This window comes from Physeter macrocephalus, chromosome 16 (assembly GCF_002837175.3).
Source record: "Physeter macrocephalus isolate SW-GA chromosome 16, ASM283717v5, whole genome shotgun sequence".
Classification (NCBI taxonomy): Eukaryota; Metazoa; Chordata; class Mammalia; order Artiodactyla; family Physeteridae; genus Physeter; species Physeter macrocephalus.
In genome coordinates, this window is record NC_041229.1 from 90,359,493 (window position 1) to 90,373,715 (window position 14,223).

Genomic DNA, 14,223 nt, shown 5'->3' on the forward strand with positions numbered 1-14,223 from the left:
TGTGGTATGCGGGCCTCCCTCTGTTGCGGCCTCTCCCGTTGCAGAGCACAGGCTCCGGACGCGCAGGCTCAGCGGCCATGGCTCACGGGCCCAGCCGCTCCGCGGCATGTGGGATCCTCCCAGACCGGGGCGCGAACCCGGTTCCCCTGCATCGGCAGGCGGACGCGCAACCACTGCGCCACCAGGGAAGCCCCAACAACCTATATTTTTAAAAGGACTTAATATCAGGTAGAAAACTGAGTACGCCAATATCCATAGAGAAAATTAAAAATGTAATACAGATTTATATTTTTCCAAAAGGAAAATTCTATCAGATCATCAAAGACATAGGACAGGATTCATCTTTGCTTAAACTATTCCAGAATATTGGTGGGGGTGTGGGGGATAGAAGCTCACCAACCATTTCTACAAAAACAAAAATCACAAGTATCATACACAAAATTAAAATTAAAGAAACTAAACAAGTACTAATTTAGACACAAAAATTTCTAAATACAGTATTACCACATTGAATCTAGGAGTATATTAAAATAATACTTTTAAAACATATTATTTATATCGTAAATATAAGGGTGGCTCAGCTTTAAAAAGAGCTACATAATATTTCACTAATTTAAGAGATATTTAAGATATTAAAATGAAACTTTTTACCATATTGATAGATGTTATAGATAATAAATTGATAAAATTTTGATAATAATTCTTGATTAAAATAAAAACCTATTAGTCAAGTAGTTATAAAAATGTATTTGCCTTAAACTTGATATTGTTAGGTGTAATTTTCAAAAAGGTAAAAGTCATGACTCTCAGATAAATATAAAATAAACACCCATCAATCTTTTATTTAAAGAGAGAATAAGATATTATGGCCAGCTTGGAGAGCATTATGGATTAGGTGTATATAAGCAATGCTAGGAAAAGATTACTGGATTAGATACAAAACTGGTTTATGTCTAAAAGGGCCATAAATCTTTAGGGTTATCTGTTTTACCAGAGGAAAATTATTTGCATCTCTACAAAAGGGCCAAAAGTCTACAAGTTAACATGGAATCTGGGACCTTTAATAAATAGTAAACTGTGAGTTGATTTAATTACATTCCCCTAGATAATCATCAGGTGACTTTGGCCATACACAGCAGTAGAAGGATTTGCTGCCCACCTTTATGCCTTATTTGAAAGTTTCAAATGATTTTCATGACAATATAGAGTATCTACTAGAAACTTCCAGAAACTATCATGCTTGATTGTGACACTGATAATATTCCAACTGATATCAGGGTCATTATTGTTCTGCCATGATTCACTATTATTCTGGAACTTTAGATTTTAAACTCCATCATGGTTAGGTCAATGTTAGTTTTATTCGTCTGTGTATACCTAATCTCTAGTACAATAGCAATCACATTGTTAGGACTCAATCTGTTTATATTAATAGACTGTGTGCTACATAAGGGAAGAGACCAGAGCTCTTTCACCTATCACTGAACACACAACATTAAGGATTCCTTAATTTATTAATTCCTTCAGTTATTATTTATGGAGCACCCTTCTATACAAAGAGGCAATCTACAGATTCAGTGAAATCCCTATCAAAATACCAATGGCAACTTTCATACAAGTAGAAAAAATAATTCTAAAATTAATATTGAATCAAAAAAAGACCCCAAATAGCCAAACAATCTTAAGAAGGACAAAGGAGGAAACATCACATTTCCTGATTTCAACTATACTACAAAGCTACAGTAATCAAAACAGTTTGGCACTGGCACAAAAACAAACACATAGATCAATGGAAAAGAATATGGAACACAGAACTGAACCCATACCTATATGGTCAATTACTCTATGACAAAAGAGATAAGAATATAAAATGGGGAAAAGATAGTCTCTTCAATAAATGCTGTTGGAAAACTGGACAGATACATGTAAAAGAGAATCTGGAGCACTTTCTTACACCATGTACAAAATTAAACGAAAAATGGATTAAAGACTTAAATGTAAAATCAACCATAAAACTCCTGGAAGAAAACATAGGCAGTAAACTTTTTGACATCAATATCAGCAATATCTTTTTGGATCTGCCTCCTCAGGTAAGAGAAACAAAAGCAAAAATAAACAAATGGGACTACGTCAAACTAAAAAGCTTTTGCACAGCAAAGGAAACCTTCGACAAAACAAAATGACAGCCTACTGAATGGGAAATTATATTTACAAATGATATATCCAATAAAAGGATAAAATGCAAACTATACAAAGAAGTTAGACAACTCAATATCAAAAAGAACAAGAAATCCAATTAAAAAATGGGCAGAGGATCTGAATAGACATTTTTCCAAAGAAGACATAAAGATGGCCAACAGGCAAATGAAAAGATGCTCAATACTACTAATTATTAGGGAAATAAATACAAATCAAAACCACAATGAGATATCACACCACACCTTTCAGAACGGCTATTATCAAAAAGATAACAAATAACAAGTACTAGTGAGAGTATGGAGAAAAAGAAGCCCTTGTATACCACTGGTGGGAATGTAAGTTAGTGCAGCCATTATGGAAAATGGTATGGAGGTGGCACAAAAAATTAAAATAGTACTACCTGTAATTCCACTTCTGGGTATCTATTCAAAGAAAATAAAAAAGCTAATTGGATGACATATATGCACACTTATGTTCATAGCAGTGTTACTTACAATAGCCAAGATATGGAAGCAACCTAAGTGTCCACCAATAGATGAATGGATAAAGAAGATGTGATATATAAATATACAATGGAGTATTAGTAAGTCATAAAAAAGAACGGATTCTTGCCATTTGCAACAACATGGATAGATCTAGAGAATGTTATGCTAAGTGAAATATGTCAAACAAAGACAAATACCACCACATGATTTCACTTATATGTGTAATCTAACAAAGAAAACCATCAAAAAACCAAACCAAACCAAAACAGACTAATTGATACAGAGAACAAATTGGTGTTTGCCAGAGGGAACAGGGTAGGGAATGAACAGAATAGTTGAAGGGGATTAAGAGATACAAACTTCCAGTCATAAAATAAATAAGACATAGGGATGTAATGTACAGTATAGGGAATATAGTCAACTATAATATAATAACTTTATATGGTGACAGATTACTAGACTTACTGTGGTGATCATTTTGTAATGTATATAAATGTTAAGCTGTATAGCTGAAACTAATATAATATTGTAAGTCAACTATACTTCAACAAACAAAGAAAATCCTTATGCTAAGCCAGGGTTTCTGAAAATCAGCAATACTAACATTTCGGGTTAATTTCTTATAGAGGTCTATCATGTGCATTATTGAATGTTTAACATATATCCAAATCTACTCACTAGATGACAGTAGCAGCTTTCCCCCAAAACCCAAGTCTTGAACTTCAAAAATGTCTCTAGACATTGGTAAAATCCCACAGGGTGCAAAATTGCTCTTAATTGAGAATCACTGAACTGAGGGACTACTTGAACATCATCTACTTTACAAGTCCACGTCAGAGGTTTTGCACTTGATTTAGAATGTGGAGTGTGTCACATTAAATGTTCTCTCTTCAGTAGACACAAATTTTAAGAGTCCCATCTTAACATCCTCTTAGGCTGATTACTACATGTCTTCATCAGCAGCTACTTTCAGTGGTTTTTTAGCAGTCCAGGGATAGTTTAGTACCCTAAAGATTGTTGCCATGGGTGAGTGCTCCACTGGCTTGAACCTTAATGCTGCTCAGCCAGCAACCATGGGCCACCATTGATCTAACTTTGGAAGTAGAGCTGTCATGTATTAAGGCTCAAGAACTGTTCAGTTTAGAAGGAATAGTATTTGTTTGAAGCTGAAATTTCAAAATGGCTCTGCAATGTGAGCCATCCCCAGGGAGAATAAGCTCTTTTGCACTCACATAGCACACCCTAACACTGATGATCTACTCTTTTTTTTTTAATTTTATTTTTAAAAAATTTTTATTGGAGTATAGTTGCTTTACAATGTTGTGTTAGTTTCTGCTGTACAGCAAAGTGAATCAGTTTTACGTATACATATATCCCCTTTTTTTGATTTCCTTCCAAATTAGGTCACCACAGAACATTGAGTAGAGTTCCCTGTGCTATATAGTAGGTTCTCATTAGTTATCTATTTTATACATAGTAGTATATATATGTCAATCCCATTCTCCCACTTCATCCCACCATCCCCTTTCTCCCTGGTATCCATATGTCCATTCGCTATGTCTGTGTGTCTATTTCTGCTTTGCAAATAAGTTCATCTGTATCATTTTTCTAGATTCCACATATGAGCAATATGGTAAGATATCTGTTTTTGTCTTTCTGACTTATTTTACTCAGTATGACAGTCTCTAGGTCCACGTCTCTGCAATTGCACAATTTCGTTCCTTTTTTATGACTAAGTAATATTCCACTGTATATATGTATCACATCTTCTTTATCTATTCTTCTGTTGATGGACATTTGGGTTGCTTCCATGTCCTGGCTATTGTAAATAGTGCTGCAGTGAACATTGGGGTGCATGTATCTTTTTGAATTATGGTTTTCTCCAGGTATATGCCCAGGAGTGGGATTGTTGGGTCATATGGTAGAGGATCTACTCTTGTAGATACACTTATACGTTGCCCAGTCATACATCAAAATGTAACTATGGTGTCAGAAAAACAAATTTGAGGATATTTGGAAGTAAATTCCCCCAAACCTGTATTTGTATCATAAAATTTATTCTTTAGACTTGCTGCAATAGGATTTAGAAGGGAGCAAGTTGGGGAGGAGAGGAGAAGAGAAATATGACTGTACTATATTGCAATAGTATTAATATATATCTCTACAACTCTCACTATCTAAGTATAATGCTGATATCTAAAACCCATATGTATTTAATTCTAAATTATTGAAAAATATGATATGTATGACACATATTGATTGTAGGGAGTTATTAATATTTATGTGCAAAGCTGAGCTCACAAACCCATGGCTCAGTAAAGAAATGACTTGTTAAAAGGTTTTTCTTGGTGAAACTAATATTGTATGTTAATATATCTAAAAGAATTCACATCTTAGTTGTCATTTCTTGATAACAATTCTTTAAAAATTTTGTAGTAGTTTTTGTTTTAATGGAACCTGACTATTGCTGATCTGAATCTTCATCCATTGTTTTAATTCATAAACATATTAATAGATAATTGTTAGAAAATGGCAAAATCATAACTTATAAAAATATAAGATGAACACGTGTCAAAGATTTTAACTCAATACTGAATGTGGAAATCATTAAAAACTGTTCAAAGGAAAATTCGAAGATCCATACCTACATGGGAACCAAATTCTAAAATAAATTTGTGAAAAGATTCTTTAAAAAGTCTCTCTTCAGGGCAATAATCAATTGCATTTCACTGGACACAACTGCCATTTTATGAACAGGAATCATTTGCACTATTATCATTTTTCTATAACTTACAAAATTTCAAAATAGTTCAAAGACCATGAAAGATGTAGATCACTTGAATGGGTAACCTCAATATACCACCAATATTTTCTGCATTTTAAAGTTGTTCAAAATTTTTCCTGACATTTTCTAAGACTAAACATTATATTTGTAATGTTATACTAATAATTTAATAATGATCTTGAATTTTTGCATTGATAATTTCTTAAATATAAGAAACAGTTCATTTAATCTCATTGCTCTCATGGAAATATAATACTCAATATTTTCATATAAATTTCAGCAAGTTATTTCATTACTTTGTTAAGGAAAGGCATACTGGAACATTACGACAGGCTGTTTGTCACTAGTAATTGTAAATGTAATACAAAATTTGAATGAAAATGAATTATTAAGAATGTATAAAATGCAAGTAGATTAACAGATAAAAAGAATCGATTCTTCACACTAGTGATGAGAGTAAAATTTAATACTTTTAAATTAAATAGGCTAACAAATTTTGTTTTCACATTAAAATTTCAAATATTTTAAATTTTATAACATATGTTATAATCAGTTTACGTACATTTTGGAAATTTTCTTAAACTAATACCAAATAAATATAAGCAACTATGTGAAATTGAAATAATTGATGCCACATACCCATGAGGGTTTATGTGTTTCCTGAAGAGAACAAAAAACTGAGGCAAAATTAGTAAGAACTATTTAAGCTTAGATTTCTGTTCTTTTCAGGAAACACTCCAACATGTCTGAACATTAACAGGACTTAGAGAAAATGGCTTTATGTCTCATAGTGAAGAATGTACTGATGTCAAATCCTCGGGTCAGACGTTAAAAATATTACAATAGCAAAACAAATTCAGAACTGAATTTAGCCAAAAATAAAATTTATCTCACTGCACTCCCTATCAAGATCACTGCTGTACTGACTGTACAGTAATATATGCAATGAGGCCACCCCCTAGTGGTCATATGCCGAAGCAACGTCTTAGCAGACTGTCTTACAGATGTACACAAATGTGAAAAAAGGAATTTAAAGCTAACAAAATAGAAGCAATATACAGAGTGATATATTGTAAAACAGTACCAGAGGTAAAAAAAATAAGAGACAGATTCTCAGCTTCCCCACTGCTTCCATTCCCTAAGCCATTCCCACTGGCTGACTGCACAGACGTGACTCTACTGTGTATGTGTGTGTATGTGTGTGGGGGGGTGCATGTGTGTATCTCTCAGTGGTTACAGTGATTGTATACTTATACTTAATCTTTTGTTTCCTCAAATTTAGGTAGTACTCAATTACTGGTGTGAAATCTTTGAATAAAAATAAACCAAAAAACTTTCTGTGTGATTTGTTTTTTTGTACTTCATTTCATGCTAGAGCTATAGTTTAAATTTTTTTCCTGCTCTAAATTTGTTGCAGTCTTATGAGGTTCTTTTCTCTCTCCTTAGCCTTAATACTACCATTAAGTATTACTTAATACTACCTTCTTCCAGCACAAACCCACTATCTTAGATACCTTCTGCAGAGAAAAGGTAAACAGGCACAACTCTATCTGGGTTTTCCATACTGTTCTTAAATGTCAAAGGAAGACACTGTCCTGTGTATTGATTGTCTCCAGCTATGTGGTCTCTCCATGTTTTCCCTGGAAAGATCCATAATTGCTTTTGATGTCTTATTTTATTTGTGAGATATATTTCATATGTGAGATAGATAGACAAATACTACATATGTATATGTATGTGTGTATATGTGAATATATATATATATCTGCTTTCTATCATTCAGAATTCCTCAGAATGGCAAATTGATAGTCTACATATTTCTCGTGTTCTCAGTTTTATTTCCCTAATTTCAAATAGAACTTGAACTAATAACTAGAGCAAAACAAATGATATATAAATTTTCTGTCTAATCTGTCATGAAAAATTAATATACCATCAAAGTCAAAAGTTTAATAATATAGTCTGCTTCTGTATCTTGATTAATAAATTAAACACAATTACCTTTATTCTGAAAATAATTTCCTTTATATAATTATAAGACTATGTGATACACAGTATTTTAATAGAAGATAAATGAGATTATCTCCAAAGACCCTAGCAGAGCAGCAAACATATAATAAATGTTAATTACACATTATTTTTAAAATATACTTTTAGGTATGTTTTTTAAAATCACCTCTTCACACCATCTCAATTGTAATATTAGTCAACTGATAGGGGATTCTGACATATGGGAAGTTGAATCAGAAAGAGTCTTTTTAAGGACTTAAAAAATTGTGATTAAAATATCTTGCTTTTGCACATTTTACAAAGACACTTGACCATGAGAACTCATTTTTAGGGAAATACTTAGGGATTGTATGAGTGAGAGCATTACCTTTATTCCACTGATTATAAATACACTTCTATAAATCTGGTTTATAAGATAGAATGAAACTTGGTATATGTTTCATTATTTCATGCGAGCTACTACACTATACAAGTTATGAAACCAGTTTTAGTTGCTGTGCTCTTAAAAATACTTGGATAGGGGTAGCAATGAAAGAAAATAAAATTAAGAACATGAATAATGTATTTTATTATCTATTTTATAACAATTGATAGATAATAGTTATATTCAACATATGCCTTCATGTATTTGAGATAAAATGAAAGGTCACTGAGTAAAGATAATTTTAACAAAATTTCACAATAATTATCCTACAAACTGGTTCTTTACAAACTGCCAATTGGAATGCTCAGTCAAAACAAGAAAAATTTCATCTGAGGTTATCCTGCAGGAAGGCTATTGAAACTAGATTTTTTTCCATAAAAATTAAGTTAAATAGTCTTGTTCCTGGGCACTTTACCAAATCAATAAAATTAAGAGAATTGTATCACTACTTTTTAATAAAAATTTGAACTATAAATAATGTTCTAGAATATTTCTGTTTGATACGCGAAGCTCCAAGTTCTTCAATGTTTTCAAATCTTCATGCAAACTACCATTTGCCTCGTTCTCTTGTAAGTTGTCATTTTTTTAAGATTTTTTAAGTTAGTCAATTAATGTTAGTCTGCACCTGTATAACTGAAACCGTCCAATCATCCTACCTTGGCATTCTAAAAATAGGATAATTGCCTATTTTAGCATATTTCTTTTTAAAAACCAATGAACCTCGGCAGGGAATAAAAAACTTTTATTTTGCATTATGATATTTAAAAAGAAAGCAAAAGTTTCAGTATTTAATCTCTTTTTTTTCTCCAATATGATTGTGTTATTTGACTAGAAAGTTCAGATTTTCTTCGATCTTGTGAAACATGCAGTTTTGAAAACCAGTTCTTGGTGGTAAAAGACACATTTCATCCTGAAAACAGGTATTTTTTTTTGGTCTTAATTTTGATATTAACAAAAATGTCAATCACCAATCCAACATTTTGAAGTACTGGTTAGTGTTCAATTTGGTACACCCCTCCCCCATCCCAATTATGGCTCCTTTGATCCAAAGAATTCATCAGCTTTTATGGTAGTCTTCATTTATTTATAAAATAATGCTGATTCTTCAACGAGATATTTAGTCATGTCATCCACATAAAACAGGAATTGAGGGAAAATTATTTTATGATTATTTATAAATAACAAAAATGAAACCTAAAATATAAAATGTAATGATTTTATATTTTGAAAACCTTGAGATTTGACATCCTTATTAAAATTATTAATATGGTGCTTCACAATATCTGAAATTACTTCCAATTTTTTCTCAAGTGAATATTTAGGACCATCAGGAATGAAATCTTTCACAAAAGTTTATTCAGGGAGGTTAGGCTTTAAATATTTTAAAATAATGAAACAAATTATTTTTTTGTGTGTTTTTTACCTAAAGCTTGAAAATGTGATACTATTTATTTTCATATACATTTTAGGGAATCATTGCATAGATTACAAATTCTATTATTCTTTTATTTTCCTGAAATAAACTTTGCATGATTTTTCTCAAACTTGGTCAGGTCAAGACCTTTATGTGGTGTCATGAGGTAGTAGTTGCTAGTGACTCTAAGAGTGAACTTGGGCCTTATATTTGAAATGTGTGAATTTATATTTTTTATCTACTCTCTGTGGTTGCATTTGCAAAGAAACAAAGGATTTTGATGGAGACTGGTAGGTAGTGGAATTCTTCTAGGCATACTTGAGTGGAAACCTGAGATATATATTTATTTACATAAAGTTATGTCTGCTGTCTAATCCTGAGCAACATTTAATAGTATCTGAGGATCTGAGGTCAGATAGAAATAATCTTACTTTAGGGACTTCCCTGGTGGTCCAGTGGTAAAGAATCCACCTTCCAATGCAGGGGACAAGGGTTCGATCCCTGGTTGGGGAACTAAGATCCCACATGTCGCGGGGCAACTAAGCCTCCACGCCACAACTACTGAGCCCTCATGATTTAACTGGTGAGAAGCCTGCACACCATAACTGGAGAGAAGCCTGTGCACCACAATGAAGATCCAGTGTGTCGAAACTAAGACCCGACACAGCCAAAAATAAATAAATAAATAAATTGATTAGGAAAAAAAGAAACTTACTTTAATAAATCTCCCATTTCTAGCTGTCAGATCCAGAATAAATACACACCTATGCAATATTCAAAATGTTCAATAGAAGGTATAACACGTTTGGAGAGCAAAAAACCAAATCTGGAAGGACCATCAAGATGGCAGAGGAGTAAGACATGGAGATCACCTTCCTCCCCACAAATACATCAAAAATACATCTACAAGTGGAACAACTCCTACAGAACAACTACTGAATCTGGCAGAAGACCTGAGATTTCCCAAAAGGCAAGAAACTCCCCATGTACCTCAGTAGGGCAAAAGGAAAAAAAGAAAAAACAAAGACAAAATAATATGGATGGGACCTGCACCTCTGGGAGGGAGCTGTGAAGAAGGAAAAGTTTCCATACACTAGGAAGCCCCTTCACTGGCTGAGACGAGGGGTGGCGGGGGGGAAGCCATGGAGGAGAGTGCAGCAACAGGGGTGCAGAGGGCAAAGCAGAGAGATTCCCGCAGAGAATTGGTGCGGAACAGCACTCACCAGCCTGAGAGGATTGTCTGCTCACCCACCAGGGTGGGTGGCAGCTGGGAGCTAAGGCTCGGGCTTCGGAGGTCAGATCCCAGGGAGAGGACTGGGGTTGCCTGGGTGAACACAGCCTGAAGGGGCTAGTGCACCACAGCTGGCCGGGAGGGAGTCCGGGAAAAAGTCTGGAACTGCCTAAGAGTCAAGAGACCACTGTATCGGGGTGCGTAAGGAGACGAGATTCAAAGCACCGCCTAAACGAGCTTCAGACATGGGCAAGAGCCATGGCTATCAGCACGGATACCAGAGACAGGTATGAAATGCTAATGCTGCTGCTGCAACCACCAAGAATCCTGTGTGCAAGCACAGGTCACTATCCACACCTCCCCTTCCAGGACGCTGTGCAGCCTGCCACTGCCAGGGTCCCATGATCCAGGGACAACTTCCCCAGGAGAACACACAGCACACCTCAGGCTGTTGCAACGTCACTCTGGCCTCTGTCACCACAGGCTTGCCCCGCAGTCTGTACCCATCCCTCTCCCCGGCCTGAGTGAGCCAGAGCCCCCTAATCAGCCACTCCTGTCTGGGTGAAGAACAGACGCCAGAGGGCGACCTACATGCAGAGGCAGGGCCAAACCCAAAGCTGAAACCCAGGAGCTGTGAGGACAAAGAATAGAAAGGGAAGTTTCTCCATGCAGCCTCAGGAGCAGTGGATTAAATCCCCAAAAGGAACGAGATGTACCCTGTACCTGTGGAATACCTGAATAGACAACAAATCATCCCAAAATTGAGGCAGTGGACTTCAGGAGCAACTATAGACTTGGGGTTTGCTGTATGCGACTGACTAGTTTCTGATTTTTTTGCTTATCTTAGTTTAGTTTTTAGTGCTTGTTATCATTGCTGGATTTGTTTATTAGTTTAGTTGCTCTTTTCTCTTTTTATTATTTTTTAAATTTTAATTTAATATTTTTTAAAAAATTTTTATTTTAATAAATTTATTTTATTATTTCTTTCTTTCTTTCTCACTTTTCTTCTGAGCTGTGTGGCTGACAAGGTCTTGGTGCTCTGGCCAGGAGTCAGGCCTGAGCCTCTGAGGTGGGAGAGCTGAGATCAGGACACTGGAACACCAGAGACCTCCCAGCCCCACGTAATATCAATAGGAGAGAGCTCTCCCAGAGATGTCTGTCACAACACTAAGACACAGCTCCACTCAACGACGAGTAAGCTCCAGTGCTGGACACCCCGTGCCAAACAATGAGCAAGACAGGAACACTACCCCACCCATTAGCAGAGAGGCTGCCTAAAATCATAATAAGGTCACAGACACCCCAAAACACACCACCGGATGTGGTCCTGCCCACAAGAAAGACAAGATCCAGCCTCATCCACCAGAACACAGGAACCAATACCATCCACCAGGAAGCCTACACAACCCACTGAACCAACATTACCTACTGGAGGCAGACACCAAAAACAACAGGATAAACAAACCTGCAGCCTGTGAAAAGGAGACACTAAACACACTAAATTAAGCAAAATGAGAAGACAGAGAAATATGCAGCACATGAAGGAGCAAGGTAAAAACCCACCAGACCAAACAAATGAAGGGGAAATAGGCAGTTTACCTGAAAAAGAATTCAGAGTAATGAAAGTAGAGATGATCCAAAATCTTGAAAACAGAATGGAGAAAATATAAGAATCATTTAACAAGGACCTACAAGAACTAAACAGCAAACAAACAATGATGAACAACACAATAAATGAAATTAAAATTCTCTAGAAGGAATCAATAGCAGAATAATTGAGGCATAGAATGGATAAGTGACCTGGAAGATAAAATAGTGAAATAACTACCGCAGAGAAGAATAAAGATAAAAGAATAAAAAGAATTGAGGACAGTCTCAGAGACCTCTGGGACAACACTAAATGCACAAACCTTAGAATTATAGGGGTCCCAGATGAAGAAGAGAAAAAGAAAGGGTCTGAGAAAATATTTGAAGAGATTATAGTTGAAAACTTCCCTAATATGGGAAAGGAAATAGTAAATCAAGTCCAGGGAGCACAGAGAGTCCCATACAGCATAAATCCAAGGAGAAACATACCAAGACACATATTAAGCAAACTATCAAAAATTAAAAACAAAGAAAAAATATTAAAAGCTGCAAGGGAAAAACAGCAAACAACATACAAGGGAATCCCCATAAGGTTAACAGCTGATCTTTCAGCAGAAACTCTGCAAGCCAGAAGGGAGTGGCAGGACATATTTAAAGTGATGAAAGGAAAAAACCTACAACCAAGATTACTCTACCCATCAAGGAGCTCATTCAGATTCAACGGACAAATAAAAACTTTACAGACAAGCAAAACCTAAGAGAATTCAGCACCACCAAACCAGCTTTACAACAAATGCTAAAGGAACTTCTCTAGACAGTAAACACAAGAGAAGGAAAAGACCTGCAACAACAAACCAAAAACTATTAAGAAAATGGTAATAAGAACATACATATCGATAATTACCTGAAATGTAAATGGATTAAATGCTCCAACCAAAAGACATAGACTGGCTGAATGGAAACAAAAACAAGACACATATATATGCTGTCTACAAGAAACCCACTTCAGACTTAGGGACACGTACAGACTGAAAATGAGGGGATGGAAAAGATATTCTATGCAAATGGAAATCAAAATAAAGCTGGAGTAGCAATTCTCATACCAGACAAAATAGACTTTAAAATAAAGACTATTACAAGAGTCAAAGAAGGTCACTACATAATGATCAAGTGATCAATCCAAAAAGAAGACATAACAATTGTAAATATTTATGCACCCGACATAGGAGCACCTCAATACATAAGGCAAATGCTAACAGCCATACAAAGGGAAATCAACAGTAACACAATAAGCATAGGGGACTTTAACACCCCACTTTCACCAATGGACAGATCATCCAAAATGAAAATAAATAAGGAAACACAAGCTTTAAATCACACATTAAACAAGGTGGACTAAATTGAAATTTATTGGACATTCGGTCCAAAAATGACAGAATAAACTTTCTTCTCAAGTGCTCATGGAACCTTCTTCAGGATAGATCATATTTTGGGTCACAAATCAAGCCTTGGTAAACTTAAGAAAATTGAAATCATGTCAAGTATCTTTTCTGATATGAGACTAGATACCAATCACAGGAAAAACAATGTAAAAAATACAAACACATGGAGGCTAAACAATATGCTACTAAATAACCAAGAGATCAATGAGGAAATCAAAAAATACCTAGAAACAAATGGCAATGAAAACACGACCCAAAACCTATGGTATGCAGCAAAAGCAGTTCTAAGAGGGAAGTGTATAGCAATACAATCCTACCTCAAGAAACAAGAAAAATCTCAAATAACCTAACCTTACACCTAAAGCAATTAGAGAAAGAAGAACAAAAAACCCCAGAAGTTAGCAGAAGGAAAGAAATCATAAAGATCAGATCAGAAATAAATGAAAAAGAATTGAAGAAAACAATAGCAAAGATCAATAAAACTAAAAGCTGGTTTTTTGAGAAGATACAAAAAATTGATAAAGCATTAGCTAGACACATCAAGGAAAAAAAGGAGAAGACTCAAATCAACAGAATTAGAAATGAAAAAGGAGAAGTAACAACTGACACTGCAGAAATACAAAAGATTATTAGAGATTACTACAAG